At 44.3% G+C, this 25606-nt stretch overlaps 1 protein-coding gene across 1 annotated transcript in view; it reads left to right on the top strand.

Moving 5' to 3' along the window:
- Positions 1–5312: 5312 nt before the first annotated feature.
- Positions 5313–25606, top strand: part of SYT2 (synaptotagmin 2) — a 142419-nt gene continuing 122125 nt past the window's right edge. The window contains exon 1 of the mRNA XM_035122915.2: positions 5313–5425. The gene's annotated coding sequence lies outside the window, so the exon portion shown is untranslated. The remainder of the gene's footprint in view (positions 5426–25606) is intronic.

Below are 25606 nucleotides of genomic sequence, written 5' to 3'. Positions count from 1 at the left end.
AAACCACACGCTTGAGCTTCTGTGACTGTAACTGACTGGTGCAATTATTTACAGACAGGTGAGTTTAAAATATTTTGTATCTGTTCCCAAGCACCACAAACACCAGCTTCCTTTTCCTGAAGAAGGTTCACCCCTGGAAACAGTATACCTTTTGCTTTATAGCTCAACTTACACCAAGGCCCCAGGGCAGCCGAAAGCAGTTTTATCTGGGAAGCTTAAAGGAGAAGCTTCCCAGTTCTTAGGGGGTTCATTTTTATTAGGTATTATGCCAACATTGCTTAAATGGCTCAATACCAACCATGACTGACCACTTGGTCCCCTCACCTCTCTGAGAACTGTCAGCTATAAAATTCCAATTCCTGCAAATGAAACCATTATTTATATGAATCTACTCCATTATAATTTGGCTCGATCGTTTTTGGCAACTGACTGAGAAGGAGCTTTAAGAAGTCTGCAGAGTGGGTTCGCTTTGTGTTTTGTGAATTGCCTGTGGTCACCTAAGTCAAGCAATTCCCATGTGCTAGATTAAGGTATGCTCATAAGTGATGAGAGTCTTTTGTTGCCAGGTGATTGGCAGCAGCTGTTCTGGCAGTCTGGCACAAGTGATTGATGACAGCAGCTCCCGTCCTGAGAGCTGATTGGTGGGTCCCAAACTAGGACAAAAAATCATTTGTCGCTCTCTCTCCTTGATGAAATACACAGGAAATGCTAGCCTAAATTATTTCCTTTCCCACTATACCACTTTCAAGTACCCAAAGTCCCCTTCACAGGGCTGGCACTATTACCAGTGAGGACCTTCCCTTAAGGCTCCGGGCTCTCATCTCAGTGGAGGAGTGACAAGATAAGCCTTCCCTTTCCCTGCTGCTGCCTTTGGAGTGTGAATCAGCCCCCCCCCCGCCCCCATCCCTCTAATTCACCAAGGAAAAGCAAGATATGTAGCTGCTTGCTATGTTTTTAAGTGCACATCTAGTTTTGACTCCAGGGCATTAGATGCAGGGAATACTGCTGTTAATCCAGGCAAATGTTCCAACCTGACTCAGAGGTGATTATAATCTTTCCAGGCCAGGCAGATCCAAAAGGGGCGTGTGTATGTATTCTGGAGTCAAGGAACCTTATGCTTCCTACTCTATCCTACAGCTTCATTACCCACCCATCCCCCACATTGGGACAGCAGCAGGCATGATGAGGGTTTCTGGTTTTAGCAGAACCTGTTCTTTCCGTGATGCTCTTGCCCTAAGCCCTTAGACGAGGCATCCCCAAACTGCGGCCCTCCAGATGTTTTGGCCTACAACTCCCATGATCCCTAGCTAACAGGACCAGTGGTCGGGGAAGATGGGAATTGTAGTCCAAAACATCTGGAGGGCCGAAGTTTGGGGATGCCTGCCTTAGACCTAATTTCAAACCAAAGGGTAATTACTATTTGTTTCACTTCCTTGGCTCACATTTTGCCCTTGTTAGCCTTGCTTCTCCCATTCTTCACCTCTCTTGTTGTCACAATTAAAATTTGAGGCTCCAGTCCTATAACCATTTAACTGAGAGTAAGCCTGTTTGAATTCAGTATGGATTATTGCCTCTGACTCTGAATAGGATTGCTCTGCAAGCCTCCTTGAGTAGATGCTACTCTGTAAATTGCCTTGAATTCATCATCATGGGGGGAAAGAGTCCGTCTTCAATTGTAGATTTTCTCTCTTGCCACCAAAAGGCTGCTGTGGAATCTTCTTTCCAGTACAACACAGTAGGAGCTGGAGGTTGGGTTGGTAGAGGAGGGGTGAAGATTGAAGAAACCCCGGAAGCATCCTAGCAGAAAGGCAGACATTTGTCCAACAAAGGGATGGAGAAGGAGTGTCTTTCCAAATGTTTCTGGACTACAGCTGCCATCATTCTTGACTACTGGCCATGTTGACTTTAGCTCATTGGAGTTGGAATCCAGCTACATCTGGAGAGCCACATGTTTTCCCCACACCTGTTACACCTGCTTTTTGAAGGCCAGCATTTGTGGGGAGTGATACTTCCCAACTTTATCAGATAAGATTATCCAAGCTGCATCAGTCGATGCTAGCCATGATGGCTGTGCTCTTCCTTCATCATCAGAAGCAGTATGCTTCTGGAAGCCACAGGAGGAAATAATGCTCTTGTGGTTGCATCCTGCTTGCAGGTTTCCCACAGGCATCTGGGTAGTACTGTGAGAACAGGATGCTAGATGGGCCATTGGCCTGATCCAGCTGGCTCTTTCTTATGTTGTTATCCACATATGCCTTATCCATTAAATGCAAACAGGAAATATTAGGTGGAATCCTTCAAATTTTGATGACTGAGTTTTTGTTTTCTTAGTGAACAACAAGATCTGAAGTGCACTCTTTGTTATCTTGGCAAAGGTTCCAGTGACTTAAGCCAAAAGTGTAGTTTCTGTATTGGGAATGCTAACAGATCATTATTCCTACTCAGCTAATCAGTGACGAGCACTGTTGCACTCATTCTGACAGTCAGTTGCACTGCATATACTTGCTGGAAAATGTACTATCAGTGAAGTCTCACATCTGATATTCAGCACAAATTGCTGTACAGATTTTCACAGTAGCATACATGAAGGCATCCCCCCCCCCTTATTCTTATTTCTAATAAGACCTTGGAAATGTAGAAATGAGAAACCTATCTTTGTGGAAAGGATTGTTGGGGGGGAATTATTAAAAAGATCTATGTGAGTTATTAAGGGATATTAATTAGAATTTCAAACTTCATTTGTATTTTCTCTTCCTACTATTATTGTTAGTCCCAATGAGATATATTTAAGTGTTTGGCAAGCCACATGAGATAAATTTATATCCCCCAACTTCACACCTCTTCAAATCTTGAGTGTCCCTGTTCTATTCCCTAGGATGTGTTCGCAAACTTTTATCAATGCAACTTGTCTTTTGGTTCATTTTCTCAATTCTTTGTATTGTGTGTGTGGTCCCCGACTCAGGGTTAAGGAGTGGTCAACATGCATACGAAGGTATGATGAAGTTGATTAGTTGATGATGGCTCTGTGTGAAAGGCAGTGAAGATTTCCTAGGGTGGGAGGCTGGGAGAAGAAAGGAAAGCTCCTAGATGAGAGCTGGAGGGCTAACCTTTCTCTGTGTGGGCCAAGCTAAAGTTTACCTGTGAAGGAGGACTTATATTCTTCCCCCTTCTCTTTATCTCTTGGCTCTTTGTTCTTATATTAGTTCGTTCTTTTATTGTAACATATTATGAAAAGTCTAAGGAAAATATTTCTAAAAAAAGAGAAAAAGGAAGAAAAGAGGAAAGATGAAGAGGGAAAGGGGTCAGGGGAAGTGGAAGGGGGAGAAAAAAACAACAACAGGTGTCATACTCATATCCTACTCCTGTTGTTTATAAAACTATTTGCTCTAGTACCATAGCTCTGCCACTATTTAACTATTAGAATTCTACAGCGGATAAGATAATTCCCAGAAGGCAGAAAATTCCCTGAAAACAAAGGCCAGTTTTTGAACACTTAGAAACCAGAAATCCATCTCCACAAAACCCACTAGGGCTTTTGCTGTCCCCATTCCATCCATTTTGGTGTCTGGTGCTTTGTTTCAAGATCCTGGCAGTTAAAAATAAAAGCACGAAGGACATTTCAGTGAGAAGGCAGAGGAGGAATAGGTGGCTTCTGATAAGAAAATTCAGCCACATGCTGAAGAACAAGGGAAAGGCTAGAGGCTGCAGTTCCAGGTAATCAAGGACAATTAAATAGGGAGTGATGGAAACCAGAACAGCAGCAGACCACGTAGTAAATGTGTCACTGCAGAAAAACAACAACTATGGATCAAGGTTGTTGGGTCAGGGCGTTAGGCCCTAACCCAGCAAGCTGGAATCTTTCCTTTAGGAGGAGTGCTTTTCAGGCTGAGCAGAGCAGGTCCTTGAACAGGTCCATATTACTGATAACGGTAATATGAAACAAGAGAAACATGTTCAGGTAAATTCCTCTGGTGACCATAATGGTTTCTCATGGCAGACGTAGGGTAGGCTGCCCTTCTTTTCCTTTGTGTTCCTCGATCCCCTGGTTTTGGCATGTCAGTATGAGGGATGGAATGGGAAAGCCTCATCAAAACACAGCAAAATGAGAAACTGAAGTTGACACATCCTTCCATCCCTAGCAGCGAGTAGTAGCTCAAAGGAACAAGTGTCTTGTACAGAGTGGCTGAGGTTTCAGTCATTGCACTTAGGTAAGTGGGGAAAGGGTTGGTTCATGGCTGTTATGGTATAAGGGTGGGCAGCGTTGATTCCTGGCTGCCAGTAGGATGGCACATTCTCTCTCCTCTCTCTCTCTCTCTCTCTCTCTCTCTCTCTCTCTCTCTCTCTCTGTCCCTTGCATCGACCTATGTGGATGTCTAATCTTTGGCAGGAAAAAAGTTTTGAACCGTTGTCCCTCCTCCTCCGCACAATGCAGTGAGGCATTTACAGATGCTTGGGAAAGGAAAGCTACGGATTCTCACGGTCTGCTCTCAGCTCAAGATTTACCGATGGTTGTACCCTCGGCGCTTGTGCCGAAAGAAGTGCTGCATGTTCTGCCTAGGTGCAATATGATGGACTATTTCACAGTGAAATATGATGGGCCTATTAATAATTGCTGTCTCCTAGTCTGACCTTGAATGGCGCTCCGGTGAAATCCTTGTTAAGTTTCTTTCCCCTTTATTTACAGCTGGGAGTGCACAGAACAATTCGTTTCCTGCTGCTGCCTGTGCACCGGTAGTATGAAGACCCGTAGCATATCAATGCATAATCACTGAAATTCTTTTTGCCCTCTTTGGGCTATTGATGTAACGGCTTCCTGCTATGAAGCATCTCTCTCTCTCTCTCTCTCTCTCTCTCTCTCTCTCTCTCTCTCTCTCTCTCTCTCTCTCTCTCTCTCTCTCTCTCTCACACACACACACACACACACACACACACACACAGCCTTTCCCCTCCATCCATGCCCCCCAACCCGCTGCCACCGCAGCTGACTTAGCAGGCTCCCCCCGCGCCGCCCCCATTGATCAAGCAGGCGTCCCGCTCTCCTCCTCGCCTGCTTCAGACTGCAAAGCTCAGCAAGTCTCACTGCGGGCGCTTGGAAAGGAGTTGGGATAGAGGGGAGGGGCTAAAACCACCCTCCAGGGTTGGATAATGAACTGCACCACAGAGGCGGAGGCGGAGGAGAGAGAGAGAGAGAGCCCCTTCTCAATTAATGCAGGAGCTTTATTCTATTGAGCCACCTCTCCGCCAATGAGGTTGGAGCTCCGCAGAATACGGCGACGTACGGGAGCCCTGGAGGGGCGGGTGGGAAAAGCAACTGCAGCATTTGAGGGACTGACCTGGCGGCTCGAAGTCTTCTGCCCGCCTTGGACTCTGTGTGTGCGTGTGCTGACGCTTGTGTGTATCTGTGTGTCTCCGCAACGGCGAGCGAGTAAGTTTCACTTTCCTTCTTGTTCTTTGCTTGCATCTGTGTCCGAGGATGTACTTCGGGGTGCATCAGAAACCAGACCTTCCCCTTTCCTCCCGCCTCTTCTGGTGATTGATCGTTCCCTAAGTAGTAGCGGGGCTCTGGGACAAAAAGGTTTGGCGAACGCAAGGGTGGGGAGAGAAACAAGATTAACGCAACAAAACGCCTCCCCTCGCTTTTAAGTTTACTGCAGCAAGTGGAGTTATTTAGAAAAGCTAGTGGGGATCTCCTCGTCAGCTTTCTGCAGTTGAGCAGAGAATTCGCTGGCCGTGGTGCTGACCGGACGATGCTGACCAGATCGTGTTTGGCCAGGAGTGCTGAACGGACAGCTCCCCGTGGTTTGGCGGCGGTTTGGCGCAAGGCATCTTCCCTTTCAGGGTAGAGTACAGTATTATGGAGATCCATGATAAAAGTGGCCGGTGATTTACTTCTGATTGGAGCAAAAAAGAAAGAAAGCGGGCTGTGCCTTAGAATATAAACATCTAAGCAAACAGCAACAACAAAAAAGACCCCATCCGTGTTTGTTCCTAATGATCCCAGGGAAGAGTCTCAAGATACCATTACCTGGTGTGCGTGCCCCCACCTCTCCTTCAAGGTTATAATCCAGACAGATGCAGAGGAAGAGGGTCATGCAAGCAGAGACACCAAAGTGGAGCAATTAGCATATGCACACACATGTATGCACATACTGCACAACACGTTCTGTTTCAGGACATGCTGCAATCTGAAAATGCTGCCAATTGGATGGTATGTGCACAATAGGTTTATATGCACCTGATCTGCAGCACGTCATATGTAGATCCCACTAGTGCACTCAGATACTGGTGCAATGTGCTGAATACAGAGCTGGGTTCCCTGGAGGGAGTCCATCGCTAACTTTCCTGATGCAGGAACGGAAAGGTTTCAGATTTCAGATCTAATGAATATGAGGTCTAAAGCATAACAAGAACCCACCTTTGGAGTGGGTTGGATTCATTGCATTGTGATTCAATGCAAGAAGTCAGTCTTTTGGGATATGGAGCCTTTGTATTTCAAATCTGTGCCTGTCCGCAATGGTTGAGGCAGGGAATCACTCTCCCTGACATTGCTTAGAAGAGGTGCTGACTCAGCTCTCTCTGCTCCTGCTCAGCAGGGTAAGATGGTTCCCAATAGGGGAAAACAAACTGGGAACAGAACAATCCACTGCACCAAAAGGCAGATGCATCAATGTCTAAACACTGACCAATAGGGTCAGGTGTGAGAAAGAGGAATTGAGAGGGAAGGAGAGAACCTGCAAGGAAAAGAAGGAACCACTGTGTGTGGCATTCTGGGGCATGTAAATTAAAGTGGCCTTTCTACCTGGGTGGAACTTGCTGTTAGTAATATGTGATTGTGTGCACAGGTAGACAGCCATGTGGCAGAGAGCTTAGCATGAAGTGGGTGGTATTTATGGTGAGCCCACATCTAACTCCATGAGTGCAATTGCTGAGGAGAGGTCATGAGCAATCATGGATAGAGCTGCCAGCTCACTGCATGCACTGCCCAGTTTACACAAACCTATCTCCACCCGGCCTTTTACCTCTGCCTCAGTAAGTGTGAACTGCCTCTATATTTTAGTGAAATGAGCTCTGTGATAGAGATAGGGGGAGCTTTGGGATTTCAGACAGTTTATATCTTCTGGGAGGGTTTTTTTGGGGGGGAGGAAATGTAACTGTTGGCTGGCTCTCTGAGGGGTACTGCAGAATGAGAACTCTGGGGATGAGTCTGCTGATTCTTGGCTGGCTGGCACAGGGCAAGTCACTTTCCAAGCTCCCAGTCTATTATAGCTCTGGAGTGCTTACAAGATGAGATGGGAGATAACGATTTTCCAGCTCCTGAGTCATTAGCTCCGTCTGTTCCTGATAAGGCCTTGCTCACCCTTCTTGCTGCAGTCTCCTTTTGGAACACACGCACAGCCTGAACCCGTTTGCTGTCATTTACTCCAGACCTAGATGGCCTCGTTATATGGGTGTCAAGGCTGCTTTGCACTCTTAAAAGTGCAGGTCTGAGCAGCATTAGACGCTTGCCAGTGCTCCTGGGTTAACTTTTCTGTTCCTGCCATTGGTTCAGTGTGAGTCTTCTTCCACTGCTATACACCACACTGCTAGCTATAATGGGTCTGCAATAGTTCTGTGTGCCCTTTTTGGATGCTACAATGCTGGGGGGCTCCTTGCAAAATGATTGGGGTTTTTCTAGCAGCAGATAATCCCACGGAAATTTTACATAAAGCAGGAAAGAAAAGACTTTGTGGAGAGGTCCCCGGAAGGCTTTGGTGCAGCTGCTGCATCCATCCATTGCCTCTGTAGATGGCTCCCTCTGGACTGCTTCATCATACATGAGATTTCCCCCTAGATAGAGAGCATTTCTCTGTGTGGGTGGTGATGGAATAAATCTATCACTACTGAAGTGTGCATTGATTTTGCTGTGAGAACACGGATCAAGAAACTGTCATGTGTGAAGCACTTTTTTTTAGAGTGTAAGCTTTGCAGCTATTGATATTGTATGGGTGGGGTGGTGACATAGGAATGTGAATGGCCTAATACTCAATGCTGACCTAGAGGCATGAATGTCTATGGAGTGTGTACGCTGTATGTAGTTCAGACACAGGATGAGGAGTATGTCTATCCTTGCGTTAGGGATCTTGTCATGTGTTTTTCTATATTTTTGTTGACCTCAGTAAATGTACATGGGTGGCTGTAAAAATGAAGCTTGGAATGCAAGCTAGTGTGTGCCAGGATATCCAGGATTTTCCATGTCCTATTGTGATTACAGGTTTTTAATGGACATGGAGAGGCCGGGTGCTAAGGGGTATGTGCTTATGGGTGTGTTATGTGATATTTGGTGTGGATTTGAGAATGGAAGTCATTGGAGGATCCCGCTATTGGAGATAACTGAATGCAAAAGCATTTAATGAGAATGTAACTGTCAGGGGAGCATCAATGAATGCTGTAGTTTATGCCCCTATGGCATAAAGTTCAGATGAAAAATCACTAAAATGGACAAATGTTGTGTGAAAGTCCTTTCAAAGCACAATATTCTCTGAAGCTAGCTGGCATGGGAGAGTCAGCATAGTCATCAAGGAGACTGAGTCATCCTAATTTATACACCATCCCTTTCTACTGCAGGTATCCCCATTCAGTTATAACTTGCTTGTAATGCTGGGGATCATGGTAAACATCCAAGTTGAAAGTACGTTCATGATATTTGTTCCCTATGCGTAAAAGCCATTCCGTCCAATGTGGTTCTTGAGGAGGCCGTGCTGTTGTAAGTGGTTGCCTGCACTGTGGCATTCTGGAAACTGTCCATTTTTGAACAGGGCAATGAAATTAGCTCTAAAGATGAAATCCAGTGACATCTAGCTCTGTAGCTATTCTAAACTACTTTCCTCCAGTGTTTTGTTTTAGTCGTTTCCACCCTGGTGTTTCTCCCACAGCAGTGTATCAAGCATGGAGGCCAGAAGGTGCTCCAGGCTTCCTCTGCAGCCTGGATCTATGCCCCATCAGTGTTCAGCTGGCTAAGTAAATCAGCGTTTACAATGTCTTTATCACCATCCTGTTGGTAGCAGACATAGATCACCTGGCAGTGTGAGTGACTCACTTTAGAATCCCAGAGCCTTTTGAAATACAGCTACTGCTATATTGCAAGAACAAATAGGGGAAATGAAGCATGGGAGTCAATGGTCATTTCCCCAAAGCTGTCTAAAAAGGTATTTCCTCTTGATATCTGCTGACCCCTTCTGCTCTGGCTTCAGCAGGCTGACTCCAATGGTCAAGAGAAGCCTCCTGGGAGTGTGGGGAAACCTGGCTGCTTGGCATACATGATAGTGTCATGCCATGGGGTGGGGGGTGGGGTGATGAATGTCTGCATGGAATGAGGGAAAGCATTCATTCTCTGCAGACCACAATTGCATGTTCTTGAAATATGTCTGTGTGGCCAGGAAATTAGCAGCAGGAGAAAAGGATCAGCATATGCTAATACCCCAGGCTAAGGCAGAAGACACTGAGCAACTTCTATTCAATGAGCAGGCCCCAGGCAAGAACTGGAATAAGCAGACTGGGGAGGAAGAGATGGTTCTTTTGGAGGCCTCTCTTTGCAATACCAGGCACCTTGGCCATAACTGAATGGACTGAACTTTTGTATTGTGGCCATGAAGATGATGATGGTGGTGGTGGTGGTGGTGATTTATTTATATGCTGGGTTACCCCAGATACTCCATGTGGCTTCCAACAAATTAAAACACATAGAGTTTTATACCAAAAGGTCAGGTCTTAGTGTTGCAGGAGAAGCACAGTTTGTATCTTTGGCTCGCTATCAGGCATCTGTCAACTCAAAGTCATTAACTCACTCATCCCTTTCAGATAAAAAGGGAAGAAGGACTTTGACACATGTGACAACATTCTGGCATGTTGCTGAAGTGTGAATGGGACTCAATGGCTTTTATCAAGCAGCTCAAGACCCAACTATTTAAGGTCATGTAGTGAACAATATAGAGAGGTGTTTTCAAGTATTCAGCAACAACAACAACCATTCATGGTAGTGGAAGAATCTGAACTACAATTTAGCAGCTCATTATAAACTTCAACTAATGATCTGGGCAGTGTATCTCCCAATACCAGAAGCTGCGGGTACACAACTATGGAGAGCTGTTGCCTTTGCACTATCCTTGTGAATTTCCTGGAGGTATTTAGCTGGCCCCTTTTGATGTAAGGATGCTTCACAAATCAAAGCCTTTATCTGAACCAGCAGAGTACCCCTTACTCTGATCAATGCTATACTTTTAATACTTAATAATTAGAATGGTTTTTGATACTGTATATTATATAGTTTCCTTTAACCTGCCTTTTGCTCTGTATGTTGATTGAGTAACAAATCCTGGCTGACCCATTGATTGCATTTCTTATGTTCTGATATACTTGCTGCTACAACCCTCAGCCTGTATGTAGCTGATAGCTTTCTTTTGCTTGGCATTTTGATGCAAGGGCATTTTGTCTTAATAGTAAGGATCAGCACGTAGCTTTGTATGATGACTGAGCACCTCCTGCTTTTGTACAGTTGGCACGTATATGATCCAGGTACCTGCATTCATCTTGGGAGACCTAGAATTCTGGACACACATCTCTTTCCTCCTACATTCCACAAATCCTGCCACCACTGCCCAACAGTTCCTATCAGCATCACTCATGGCTACATAGCTGTGTCGGCTTGCAAAAACTTCCTAAGAGCCACACTATTTCCCCATGGTGGTCTGAGTATATTCCAAAGGTTAGAGACAGATAGATGCCAACAGCAACAATATATGTGGGTCTCCTGGAGCCTGTTAAACAGTGTTTTATTAGACATATGCACTTTTTTTTAATTCCCAAAGCAAATGATCTCTTTGGGTAGATAGACAGGGTGTTGTTTCTTCCTTGCTTGCTGCAGATTCCCCTCTCCCTGCTGCACCAGAAACGGTGTGTATGGCAGGGGGTCAGCTGCCATCTGCTGCATCATGTCTCACCAGTTTACATCATTTGCTGAGATCTCTGCAGTCTTTGTACTGCAATAAGAACCAGTAGTGTTTTGCAATGGCTGTATGTCATGCATTTTATCTCCACATTCTCAAGCACTTGTTTTTACAGTTGGAAATGACTAAGGTATAGAGTGTCACTTTCCCAAGGTCACACAGTAAAAAAGAAAAACAAGCAAACATGGGACAACTAGAAAGGGAAGCTCCTGCTGCCATCATCTTTTAACCGATAGTGAATGCAAATAGTCTTCCTCAAAATCCTTTTGTCTAATACTCACTCATGGATGGACCATCTTGAACAGTGCTCTATTTAAAAATATTTTTATTCATTTTTAAGTTTAACAATTAACGTCACAAATAAGTCATATTCATATACAAATAGGATTCTCTGAATCCCTGGGCTTCCCTCCACGGTTTCCATAGGTATGCTTTTCCAACTGCATCATATAATGTTCTCCATGTTTTCTTAAAACTCAATTCTCACCATAGTTCTCATTACTTTGCAAGTTTTTTTAAAAAAATCCTGCCAATGTTTTTAATTGTTTACAGTGTTCTTTGAAGTAACTTATAAATTCCCCCATTCTTTATTAAATTTGATGTCCTCTTGATCTCTGATCTTCCTGGTCATTTTTTTTTTGCCATTTTGGCACAGTCCATCATCTTTATCAGCCATTCTTCTCTTGTAGGTATTTTATCTTCCTTCCATCTAAGCACCTGTGGTGTCGCCCAGGAACAAAGCTTCCAGGTTGCCTACCATATCAGCATTTAAGTAGGGTGAAGCTCAAGTGGAGAATCTGGAGATGTCTAGCAGCCGCACAATCCCACAGTTGTGTGTTGTGGCTGTGATGGAAGAGCAGCATGCTCCAAAGGAGCTTCACCAGAATCCTCCTGTGTCAGCCAAGCAGAGTACGTCCATCCTCTTGCTTTGCATCCCCCCCCCTTTACAAGGTTACCACAATATATCATGAACATAATTACTAGTACTAGTGATGGATGAACTCCCATCCGCTTGATTCAGAACTGGCTCAGAAATTATAAGCTTTCTCTTGAGAACTCTTGGGAGACAGGGGGGGGGGGAGGACTTTTCCTGAGAGTTTTTTTGTCTTGTTTGCTCATAATGTTGGTCCATGTGTGCTGGATGCACCTCGCTGTAAAATTCCCTTGTAACTGTAGTTCCCAGTACTAGCCATGGAAGAGGAAACTGGAAATTCAAGCACTTTCCCTCCCCAAACAATCAGCGCTGGAAACAAGAGGTGGTTTTAGAAACAATAGACAGGTGGAGAAAAGTAGCCAAATGTCAGTACGAAATAAACAAAAGGAATTTACCTGAACAGAGAAGGAACTTGGGTGGATGGTTTGGTCACATAGTGAATGTTTCATTGGCCTGGGCTGATGGGAGCTGCCTGTAGTTCAAAATATCTGGAAGGCGCCAGGTTGGCGAAGGCTATTCTACATATTGTGCTTCTCAAAGTAATCGCATTGCTTAACATTTACTTGGTGCAGTTTTAAATTATTTTTTATTTTATCTGATGGTAAGCCTAAAGTCAGGGGCTGCCTTACTATTGGGTTTTGTTAAACCATTCTGGAAAACTTTTATCTCTCCCCCTAAACAGTAGGGTAAAATGGTCATGGGCAAGATCCGAACAATGCATTTTGCCAGTGCAAGGTTTTCCACTTCTGCAACAGAAATTCTTTCCTTTCTTTTTCCTGTGTGTACCTGTGTGCCCTCCCCCAATCTACTTCCAGAGTGTTGGGGAAAATGCCTATAACATGATTAGGAGGCTTGTGGAGGGAAGAGAGCGGGGAAATTCCTTTGCGAACAGAAACACTGAAGGAACATGTTACTTAGCAGTACAATGGATACAACCCAATATAAATAAATACATTCTGAGTGCTTAAAGTGTGTGGCATATATTACCTCAGCAATTCTTACAGCAGCGTTTTCAGACAGGCCAGTATGAGAATGCACTCGTTGTCAATGGTGGGTCAGAGGGTCAGAATAACACTTGCTTTATGATCACTAATAAACCTTTCTACTCATTCCCTTGTGGATAGTTTATGCCATACACCTATTTTGGAAACATCCTCCTTGACTGTGCTTTGCCAAAGATCCTTTAGTGAATTCATAGCTGAGGTGAGCTTGAAACTAAGAACTTGCAGCTCAGGCAGATCACACTCTCAGCCCTTGCATGAGACTTGCTCTCCAAATGCCATTTGCTTATTAGTCCTCATCACTGAGTTATCACTGTGACTAAGTGCCATGTCTGAGATGCAGTGGCTAATTTCTCCTCATGGCTTCTTTCATTTATAATGGGATTTTGATAACATCAAACGTCCTCAGCTATCGGATAAACTAAAGCTGGCACAATTACCAATTCATTAATTCAATCTCAGCAGATAATCTAGACTGCCCATAGCAAGGATCACCAGTATACCTGTATTTCAACATCCTCTTTATAAGACTTTGTTTCCTACAACTTTGGGGAGCCGAAGTAGCCTTCCCTTCAGCCTACCAACAAGTGACCTTGCATATTAAGGGCCAGCTGGCCTAAATACAAGGTTTTTGAACTGCCAGCCAACTTGGCAAATCCTCTATTCATTCTATCATGACTCAGCTTTGCAAACCCAACGCAGCCAGTAAAGACTCCCCATCTTCCAGAGAGCGAAAATAGGCAGGTATAGCTTTATTTTCCATGTACTGTATACACAATTGCATATGACTGTTATTAGGAGTGCCTTTTTATAAGTTTCTTGTCTGAAGCTTCTATTCCCATGATGCCTTGAAGTGCTAGGGTTCACAAGAAATGAACTCAGATCATTTTTAGAAATTGGGGGGACGACGATGACTTGATTAGAGAGGAACCATTGTCTCAGAAATGGGAGCAAACAGTGTTTTCTGTCTTACCCAGGCCAAGAACATAAAATACTTTGGAATAGCTGCCGGAACCCTCTCTAGCTAATGGAGACATTTTCATTCCCGAGCTTACAAAAAGGTTCCCTTTATTATATTGGACTAGATATGGGGTTCAGTCCCTGCATGATTCCTGTGAATCCCTTCTGTATTTGCAACCCATAGCAGTTAGTGTGGGCAGTTAATGTGTGTAGATGGAGGGGAGAATCAAGGCACAGTATAGCAGCTTTAAAGTAAACTCCATTTTCTCTGAAGGAAATAAGAAATAGCATGGCAAATAAACATTTTAAAGATTCCTTTCAGCATAGTCTCCCCCAATAGGGTTGTATCCAACAAAGTCATCCTAGCATATTCCTTCATTGCAGGGGGTTGGACTAGATGATCCACAAGGTACCTTCCAAGTCCATGATTCTGTGATTAGTACAAGGATTTCTGTTTTTGCAGCAGATCTTCCTCTCCCCCTTCCCCAATCTCTTCTGAGGGTTTTCCCAAACCTCCAGAACAGATAGGTGGTGTATGGGTGGAGGGAGAGAGGAAATTACATTCTATAGTTGAACGTCCTTGTGCTAACAGGACAGTTTTACCCCAAAAAAACCTACAACCAGTGTTATGCTCAGCAGACTCTCCAAAACCTCCATGTTTCCAAGAATTTTTGTTTTCAAGTGATTGCAAAGAGTTTTGGAGTTTGTGGTGGGAGGTAGATGATTGACCACCACTGCACTCAGGTACATGTTAGTCTCAAAGCAATGATCCAGGAAGGTTTTTTTTGCATGGTTTCTTAAATTTCCAAGGTCCTGCCCTTAGTAGATAGGAGCGGTCTGAGAAGGAGAATAGATGGCCAAACCCAATCTCGTTTTAAAATGGCCCAAACTTCATTGGATACCGCTAGCGTAACAGAGAAACAGATTTCACTCTGAGAGCTCACCCATTCTTTCAAAGGATGGAAAAAGCTGAGGTATGTGTTGAACAATTAATTAGACAGGAAAGATACAGCACCACAGAAACCACAGGGCAGTCGGATGGAAATTACAAAATTCATGTAAAGTGCTAACCGGATACTCAAACCTGAGGGCTCTTCCAGACTGTTGCTTTTTTGCAGCAGGATTTTCATTGCATACAACAAGTTCAGGTTGCCAAATTAAAGTGGATTTGGACAACAAATCTGCTCCCCCCCCAAAAAAAAAGACTTAAGGAAGATGCTGGTAAAATGCATGGGGAAATGTGCTTGATAGAACATCACACAACCTCCATGCAAATAAATCAGGATGAGTTCTCAGTTGGCATCTGATGTTGGATAACCTTCCCACAAACAAATCAAGATGGAACAGGTTGAGTAGTAATCAACAAAGTCTTACACAGAGTAGATCTACTGAAATTAATGACCATGACTAAGACCCTGTCTACACCACACATTTAAACAGTCATAACTTCCCCCAAATAATACTGGAAATGGTGGTTTGCTAAGGGTGCTGAGAGTTGTTACAATACCCCCATTTCCCTCTCAGAGCTATAATTCCCAGAGTTCCCTGGGAAGAGGGATGTGTGACGTGCTGTTGTTGTGTTTTTGTATAACCTGTTGGAAGCTGCCCAGAGTGGCTGGGGCAACCCAGTGAGATGGGCAGGATACAAAAATAAATTATTTTAGGTCTAGTTGTGACAGACCCTGGGGTTGTGGCACTCATCTCACATTAGTGGCCGAGGGAGCCGGCGTACAGCTTCCAGGTCATGTGGCCAGCATGAGAAAGCCGCTTCTGGCGAACCAGAGCAGCGTACGGAAACGCTGTTTACCTTCCTGCTGGAGTGGTACCTATTTATCTACTTGCACTTTGACGTGCTTTTGAACTGCTAGGTTGGCAGGAGCTGGGACCGAACGATGGGAGCTCACTCCGTCGCAGGGATTCGAACCGCCGACCTTCTGATCGGCAAGCCCTAGGCTCTGTGGTTTAACCCACAGCACCACCTGCGTCCCACAAAAAATGTATAGTATAGATGGAGTCTAAACACTCAATAGGTGAGTGAAACTTAGCTGACTACCACCCATTACCTGGAAGCGGCCAGAGTTAAGTCGCATGTGACTAAGAGAGTAGAGAGAAGCTGAAGCTTCTGTTACAGACATGATCCATAAAGGAAATTAAATACAAAACCCACACCTATACCAGAAAACAAGCTGCTTATGAATGAGTTTGGGTGGGTGGAGCCAAAGAAACATCGCACTGTTTAGGTTGACCGTCTCTCAGGCATCTTACTATGGGAGCTGTAGACCCAACCACCTCTGGAGGGTGCCAGGCTGATCACCTCCTGCCTACATAGTGGGGAATAGACCACCACCTGATAGCCCTGTGTGGGTATCTAACCCTGATGCTTATGCTGTGCCTTCACAGTCGGAGGCAGTATGCTTTGGAATACCAGTTGCTGGAAGCCCAAGTAGGGAGCATGCTGCTGAGCTCTGCTTCTGCTTCTGGGCTTCCCATAGGCACCCAGTTAGCCACTGTGAGAACAGGATGCTGCACTAGATGAGCCGCTGGTCTGATTCAGCAGGACTCTCTTATGTTCTATCTAAGCCAATTTTCACCGCAACGTGTTAAGGCTGTAGTGTGCAAAAGACTTAGTCCAGGCTTGTTCCCAAAGCAATTTCCCTGGTCTTGCCTGAGTGGCTTGAAGACTTGGCCTTAATTCTCCCCACTTCAAGAGGGAAATGTACCATGATGTGCTTCAGTCAGCTTACTGCAATGCTTATGTGAACAACTTTAAAACTAAGAGCCGAAAGGAAGATCAAATGAAGGGAATGTGTCAAGAGCCAACGAAAATTTTACACTTGCAATTTTACACTTGCAATTCTCTGCTCTGCTCCCTACAGTTCCTCATCTGCTCTTGTGTGGCCTAATTATGTAGGCATATCTTTCCCCTCTCTGATCTAGCCCTGCAGCCTGGCCCTACCTACACCAAAAACCTAGGGTTCGATCCTGCCCTTCTTTTTTATGTGAATCATTGAAAATCCACCTGCATGAGCAAATCAAAGAAGGATGTGGCCCTTTCTGTAAGTGGTGGTCTGGAGAGAGTAGACGACATGTTCTTTGTATTTAAATCACTCTTGAAACGTACTGCCTGACATTACTCAGCCATAATAAGCCTTTTGCTGCAATGGATGCTGCAGTACATGCCATGCCAGACTGGATCCTCCCTGTTCGTTTGTGCTGTTTAGTGCTACGTTGGCACAAACCTGAATCTGTCTGCTCCCATTGTCTTAGTTGGGAGGTACAGGGGAGCAGTTCAGAGATGACTCCTCCTTGCAACAATAGTTTGAGGATGTTTAGAAAGCGTCGGCACAATGCAGTCAAGGAATGAGACCCTGTGGAATTGACAGAGTGGTGAGCTAAGCTACAAGGATTAAGAGGGAGCTCAAGTCGTATGTCTCTATGGAAGAATTGTTCAGTATGAAGCTCCCCAGCAGATAGGGAAGGTTTCTCCCCCTTCCCCCTCCATATTCTATTTTGAAACTGATTGTATTACAGTACTAGCTTGCTTTGTTGGGGTATATTTAGCCATCAAAATAAATACAAAATTGACAAAAGATCTGCTTGATTTTAACTAGCCACTAAGCGATGGCAGCCCAATGTTCCCTTAAAACATTCAGTCCTCTATATTCATGTGGCTACGACAAGAGTGACCCTATCCAAATTACTGGCCAAAATCCAGTGCAGAATTAAACACACCTGAGGCCACTGGATATGTGTTGGCTTGCGGCCAGTTTTGGTGCAGTGTAGCAGTTAGTGCAGGGTGGGAAAGCTTTTTCAGCCTGAGGTCCAAATTCCTTTCTGGACAGCTTTCCACATGCCAGAAGTTTGTCAGAGGGAAAAGTGAGTGGAGCAATGGGTGGGCTGTCAACCTTTGTACAGTAGGCTAGTTTCTGCACATGTACCACTCTACCCCTCATCCTGGGGAAAGTGGGGTTGGCTAGGAAGGAAGTGAGGAATAGAGAGAACTACAAAGGCCTAATCGAGAGGCATGAAGGGCCACACCCAGCCCTTGGATCTCAGGTTCCCCACCCATAGGTTAGAGTATTTGAACTCAAGTTTCAAATTTCTATTAAGATATGAAGCTCATTTGGTAATTTGGACTAATCATTATCTCTCAGCCTAACCTATCTCTCAGGGTTGTTGCAGGGGTAAAATGAGAGGGGGGAAACCATGCATATTACCTTCTTTTCAGGGAAAGTGGATTATAAATGTATGTGGCTCTGAGGGTGCCCTTCTGCTGGGTTCTAATACCAACAATGCAAGTGTGATGGTGAGAAAAAACACCTAAGTGTTTAAACAAGCGTTTTCTTGCAGTTTTGCCCTTTTTTGTTTGTCTGAGATGCAGTTTTGTGACAGCACCATGATGCTGGAGCAGGGAGGGAGAGAATAAGACTTGATTCATGGTGTACTTCTCCGTGCCACAACATCCAGGGGTCTCGCAGGCATCAATGAATTGATCTTCACGTGTCTTAATTTGAAGACAAGATAGCAAAGACACAGAACAGTTTAAAAACTAATGTAAAAGAGAGAGGAAGAAACAACTGCCACTTCTGAGTCCCATTTTACGGAATGTGTTTGTACCACAAATTGATTGCAAGAGCAAAATCTTGGGTTGTGCAGAAGGCAGGAATAAAAGCATTCAGAGGCACTGAGATAGCATTGAAAACTTTCCCCGAATGTCACCTGGTGCAGTGCATACAGTGGATAATCATAGAAAAGCAAATAAATGCTTTGCTAAGTTTCAAGATTGCATCTGTTCTGAAATGAGAGTTTCCCCTTGTCCAGGAACCCTTGAAAACAAGCAGAAGCTCATGCTCAGTACAGAATAAAACATCAGTCATTCGTGATTTGATCATGGATAACGGGCAAATCTCTGGAAGAAGAGGAAAGTCTTCACCTAGCATAGGAAATATATTTTTAAGTTGAAAAAAGCAACAGAGCTGGAAGACTTGTTTCTTTTTGGGACAGATGCCAATTGGCTACCAATACTGCCCATCTTTAAGACCAGCATCTGTTTGTAGAATCAAATTAATGTGCATCCATCAGGTAATTGACATTAAACAGCCCCACATTTCTAGGGAGTGTCATCTGAACTAAAAAAAATCATTGAATTACCTTCTACATTAGCTATGTGTTGTTGTTGTTGTTGTTGTTGTTGTTGTTGTTTGAAGGGTAAGAGGCATTTATGGGCCTTTCCAGCTTCCACACGGGCAAAGCACCATGAGAAAGCTAGCAAGTGGGTAAGAAACTCAAAGATATCTAAAGCAACTCCTGTTTAGACATATCTAAAAGGATCCCTACTAGCCAGGTAGCACAATCCACCTTCAGCCCACCCCCTCTTTAGATGGGGATGTAGCTTACTTCACAGTGTGGTAAGCCAGCCATACTACATTTGGGGGGCGTCCTTCTATACAATCTGTAGAGTGGGGCGCTGGATGTTTGCCCCAAAGTCTGGCCCTGAGGGCACCACTGTCACTATTATTACTAGGTAAAGGTAAAGGGACCCCTGACCATTAGGTCCAGTCGTGACCGACTCTGGGGTTGTGGCACTCATCTCACATTATTGGCCGAGGGAACCGGCGTACAGCTTCCAGGTCATGTGGCCAACATGACAAAGCCGCTTCTGGTAAACCAGAGCAGCACATGGAAACACCATTTACCTTCCCACTGTAGCGGTACCTATTTATCTACTTGCACTTTGACGTGCTTTCGAACTGCTAGGTTGGCAGGAGCTGGGACCGAGCAACGGGAGCTCACCCCGTCACGGGGATTTGAACCGCCGACCTTCTGGTCGGCAAACCCTAGGCTCTGTGGTTTAACCCACAGCGCCACCTGCGTCCCACCCACATTACTAGACTGGTAGCAAAATAAAAATAGACCTCAGCTAGATGGTGGTCTAGTTTTGGATCTGAGCTTTCTGGTTCTCGGACAGCAAGAGGTGATGCCCAGCTGCATACAGCCCCTAGTGCTGGAACCAAACTGATTGCCAAGTCAGAGCAATGACCTTTCACAGCAGCCAGCTCCCCACAGGGCTGGTAGGATGGAGCGGAGACTAGTGGCTGCAGCTGCCAACTCTGCAGCTCCTCACTTTCTTCACTCCGTTCTGCGGTGCAGTTTGTCATTCAGTCAGCGGAAAGCTCCCCTTTGCATTGGTGGAGAGAGGGAAAGGAAGGTGTGTGTGTGTGTGTGTGCGTGCGCACGTGCGTGCGTGCGTGCATGCATGCATGTGAGGGAGCAGGGAGTTATGACTCAGCGATGCGTAGTCCCAGGAAAATTAGCAACTGAACTGCCTCTAATTAAAACCGTGCCCGGTAAATTCACTGGACTGTATCAGACATGCTGCTCCATGTCTTCCCTCGCTCTGAAAATAAAAGTGCTGAGGAATGCCTCATACACAATGCCACATAAATGTTAATAGGAAAACCCGTTGCTTGGGTAATGTGCAGATTACACACATCGTTCAGAAATTATGCTTGGTGGAATGGCAAGCGGGGGAACTGATGAAAATCTTCTTTCATTAGCCTGGCTTGGATAACGTTTGGTCCAAACCTTAAGCCCACATAGGTTAGCTAATGTGGGTGTTAGCTGGTTACAGTATAAGTGTAATGAATTTTAAGAAACAGTCATTCACATTGCAACCAAGCGCATTTTCTCTCTCCCCTCCCTCTTCCCAGGTAGTTTTGATTTGGGCTCCCCAGGTATGCGTCAAAACTTAGCTGTGATATTTGGGTATGTGTAGGCTGGATAGGAGGCGGCATAGAGGAGATAAGATAGCCTTTTCTATTATCTAAAGGGCTGTTGCATGGAAAATGGAACATAAATAGGGTTGCCATATGTCCTCTTTTTCCAGGACATGCACTCTTTTTCATGGATAGAGTCATCGTGGCGATCCATAGTTAAAAGTAGAAATCATGTCCTCTTTTTTGCTCTTCAAAATATGGCAGTGCTAGCAAGCTTGTTTTCTCCTGCTCTAAAGGGTAGGGCCCAAACCAATGGATTCAAGTTACAAGAAATGAGATTCCAACTAAACATCAGAAATAATTTTCTGACAGCAAGAGATGTTAAACATTGGAAGTGACTCCCTTGGAAGGTGGTGGATTTTACTTCCTTGGAGGTTTTTAAGGAGAGGTTGGATGGCCATTTTCCCATGGATGCCTAAGGGGGTTGGACTAGATGAATCTTGGGCACTGCTCCATGTTTTTATGACTGTTGCAACGTGGAAGACAGGGCTATTTCTCAATCGTACCATTGCAAGGTGAAAGACATTCATTTATTCAAATACATTTATAAGCAGCCTTTATGAGTCAAAATAAAACATAAGTGCAACATAAAACAGTAACACCATAAAATATCATAAATATAATAAAAACAAGCAATATAGTACTCCATTTATAAAATCAGCAATAATACATAAATCTCCGACACACAGTGCAGTCCATCAACCCAAAAAGGAGAAGAGTGGCAATAAGTAGTATATCTCATGGATAGAGCCACCAGGAATAGGTGAGTTTTCAAGGTTTTCCTGAAATTCATGAACTGTTGTCGTTTTTAGGAGGTTAGCTGCTGCTGCTAAGGAAATGCAACATCATGGGCTTATTCTGTCCCTTGTGCCCACTAACTCTGAAGCATTGGCAAACACAAGAAGAGCCCAACTCGACAATCCCATAATTCTATTACTAATCCGTTGCCTAAAACATAGGAAGGTGGGAGCAGGCCAGTTTCTCAATGTTGTACCTGAACTTTTTGCAAGGTTCTACAAGGGCTTAAGGCTTGCTTTTTAAATAGTAACAATGAAATCTGGGCTACGTGACTCATCTGTGAAGTCTGGGGTGGGATTCCCCCTGCTTGCACCATCCCTGCAAACACCCATGACTGCATGGAGAGAAGCCAGTCCATGGAATCAGCTTCCATGTGGCTACCATGCCTTGAGAGAAGCACCTCCCATTTCTTTCTTCTTTCTGTGAGTTATTAGGGGTCTTGAACTTGAGATTATTGTGATCTCACTGTCTGGGCCAACATGGTAGCTTGTGTGAAGCAGGGAACCTGCCCTTTTCTGTGAAAGCTCCTGCTCAAGTTTAGAAGCAGTAGTGGTCAGCAAGGCGGGCAGGATGGAATTGCTTACCTGGCTTCCAAACACTGAGCGCTGCTGTCAGTTGCCAAGATATGGATGGGGAAGGGAGAAGCGGCAGGGAGCTTGGCTTGGTGCAGACCTGGTGGCAGCAAGTATGTCTGTTGGCTGTGCCATCATGCCTGCACCCCACCAAACTCCAAGCACCTCTTCTTTTCCCCCTCCTGGAAACCAACACCATTTGGGTGTTGAGAAGCCAACTGAACGCTGCCCTGCCAACTGTGGGTGTTTGGAAACCTAATAATGCAGAGAGTCTTTACACATAGAGCAGGTTGAGATCTTCCTACTCCAGCACCTGGAAGGGCTAGGTCAGGCATCTCCAAACTGCGGCCCTCCAGATGTTTTGGCCTACAACTCCCATGATCCCTAGCTATCAGGACCAGTGGTCAGGGAAGATGGGAATTGTAGTCCAAAACATCTGGAGGGCCGAAGTTTGGGGATGCCAGGGCTAGGTGATGGGGTTGCAACAGAGGGACTGGCAGCTGGCCCATGTGAAGGTGAAAGCTCACACATGGTTCCTCTCTGATGCAGATGGAAGAAGAGCATTCTTGGAATCAGGGGTCAGAGGAAGGTTTCAAACATCTAGTTGGAAGCTGGAGGGTCTAATTATGAAAGCGTTAAGTCAGGATTGAGGATCTTTTTAGAGGCATGTAGCTAGTCATTGCCAAAGTGACAGAGAATTAACTCGGGAATGTTGTTTTCTGTCCTTCAGCTCTGAACACAGGTACGGTAGCAAGTATCTCGGCCCAGACCCTGTGCTCTTACTATCTTTCTCATCTCTTTTCAAGTACTCTTAAAGCTCATTAGAGGACAAAATGATGAGCGAAGAGGGGGGAAGACACTTGCCTCATGGGAACCTAGTGTTCTGTAACCAGATGAACTGATAACAAGAAACAATCTTTTCTTGCTTTATTGTTAAATTAGAAATGACTCTCCTTGAAGGGTCTATGAATTTTTTTGGAACATTGCAATAAGGCTTAATAAAAAATTTATAAAGCAAAGAGATTTAGAAAAAGGGGAAGAAGAGAGATTGGTGGAACATCCATTTGCTGATTGCTTTGAAAATGCCTTAAAATGCTGTTTTCATTACAATGGAATGGAACTCTCTGCTTGACAGTATGTTTCAGCTGCCAGTGAGAATAATTTCACCAGCGTAAGCATAGATGTTTAGGGTATCTTTCAAGCTTGTTGGTAGTTTTGTTGCTCCCTGTAAAAAGTCATTGCAGTGAGCTGAACAATGCTTTTGAATAGTATAAATCTTTGCATTCAATTTTACCCAGAGAAGCAGCTATTTGCAGAAGCTGAAAATCTAATTAAGTTCTGTGACAACTGAGCATCATCCTGTTGTCTAGAATCAATGAAGGTAACTGTGCAAAAGCCATAATATCCAGCCATACAAGGCCTGAACTGGTTAAGCTTTGCTTTTAGGGTCTAGAACACATTGGTGGTGACAATTTTTGTACAGAGGATTGATCTGTATTTGCCCCTGTGGATTGTGTGGTTGCCTTGTACCAGTATATTAATTTATCAATCAAACATTTAGACTGCTTTTCATTACATAGTAATCACAGAGCAGTTTTCAGCAAAGTATAAAACGATGTATTATATCAGATAAAGCAAGACAATAAAATGCAAAATCGATTATAAAACTATCACAAACACTAGAATGAAGTTCATTATTTTGTATCTGAAGAAGTGTGCATGCACATGAAAGCTCATACAAATGACAAACTTAATTGGTCTCTAAGGTGCTACTGGAAGGAATTTTTTTTATTTTGTTTCGACTATGTCAGACCAATATGGCTACCTACCTGTAACTAAAACACTAGAATGTTAGGCAACCAATTAAATTTCTCTAAAAGCCAGAGGGACCAAGTATGTTTTAAATCAGGAATCCTGTTAGTTGTGGCTATCCACATTGCAATGGTAGGATCTTCCCTGGTCAGGGTGCCACCACAGAGAAGGCCCTACCCTTTTCCAAAATGCAACAGGCCACACAATAAGCCCCTCCCCTGCCAACCACACATGAATCATATATTGCTTGTGGTCACTGTATGTACAAGAGTGGTGAATTTCCACTTTAAAGAGAATATTGCAATTGTTTTAAAAGCCTGAGTTTAATTACATTGTGACTGAATTCAAGGTTGGTTAACACAGGGTGAACTTTCCACAATATCAGAAGCTGCCCAGGAGTCACAAAGACATACCTAGGGTTAGAGAAAGAAGAGTCTTGCTACTCTCTAGTTTGGTGGCTGTGGCCTTTGGATAAGTTTATGAAGAATCTGGACCCAATTGTTCATTGGGCATCTAAACACCTGCGTTCTTTGGCTTACCCAGTGACCTCTTGGGGTCAGGACAGGACACCAGGGATATCACAGGTTTTATTAAAATTATATTTACTGGAACATGTTGAAACTCATTGATTTTATCAAACAAAGATAGAAAATAAACACTTTACAAATGCTATAATTTTTTTAAAAAAAAAATCAGTTAGAAGGAAGAATCTTTTGTCTTTTCCCATTTTGTGGAACTGTAATTGAGTGTTATTTTGTTGTTATTAAACCTTACAACATGATTTTTTAAAAAAATGCAAGTTGCTTTATTATAACTACTGCAGGAGACCAATTCTACTGCAAGGACAACCGGCTTATTATTGAAGTGACACTCCTCTCATAATGCCTGAGCTGCCTGAAAGATTATAGCCTGTAATTGTAATTGCCCTTTCAGTCAGGGCCACGAAGAAAGGTAAATTTATTTGCTTGTGTGCTGAGGTGTCCTTGAACGAAATGCCTCCCTGTAACTGTGGGGAGCCCCTGCGTCTCTGAAGCATAGAGGAAGCTGGAGAAGTTCCTGGGGGAAGAGTGAGCAGCTGGCAGTAGTTAAGGTGATGGATAGCCATTCAGCCAATGTTCAGTGCCTTTGCGCTCTATCAATCAGAGCCTGTTGTTGGGTACAATTAAGACGATGGTGATGCCTTCCCAGTGCTGCTGAAGTCCGAGATGCTCCCCATGCCACACTATTTCTGGGATTCCTTCCACATTGTTTGGATCTACCGAAGAAAGCAACAGCAGGTGGCATGGTGTGGCAGTGATGCTCACCTGACAACCTGAGTCACTGCTGCTTATCAGATGCAGAGGGAGGGGGTGAGGCAGTGTGGAGGTCAGCGCAGTGGCCATGCACTGGCAGAACCAATCCTGTACTACTTCATGTGTGTTTGCACTGCACTTGCCTCCCTGACATATTGCCCCTTCCTCTCTCCTTCCCACTAAGCAGCTGCAACACAGCTGCTGGGAGATCAGGTGAGGCCACCACCACACCATGCTTTCCACCACTTTAAGAAAGGAACTAGGTTCATCTGGCGCCTTCATTATACATCTTTAGGCGCCAGGCAAAAACGTTCCTCTTCAACCAGGCCTTTGGCTGATTAGTATTCTACAGCTTTTTAAATGTGTGGGAAGGTTTTTATTGTTTTATTTATTTGTACTTTTATATTGTATTTTTATATTGTCAACCACCCTGAGATCTTTGGATGAACGGTGGTATACAAATTTAACAACAACAGCAA

This window comes from Zootoca vivipara, chromosome 7 (assembly GCF_963506605.1).
Source record: "Zootoca vivipara chromosome 7, rZooViv1.1, whole genome shotgun sequence".
Taxonomy (NCBI): Eukaryota; Metazoa; Chordata; class Lepidosauria; order Squamata; family Lacertidae; genus Zootoca; species Zootoca vivipara.
This window is presented reverse-complemented; position numbering and strand designations above follow the sequence as displayed.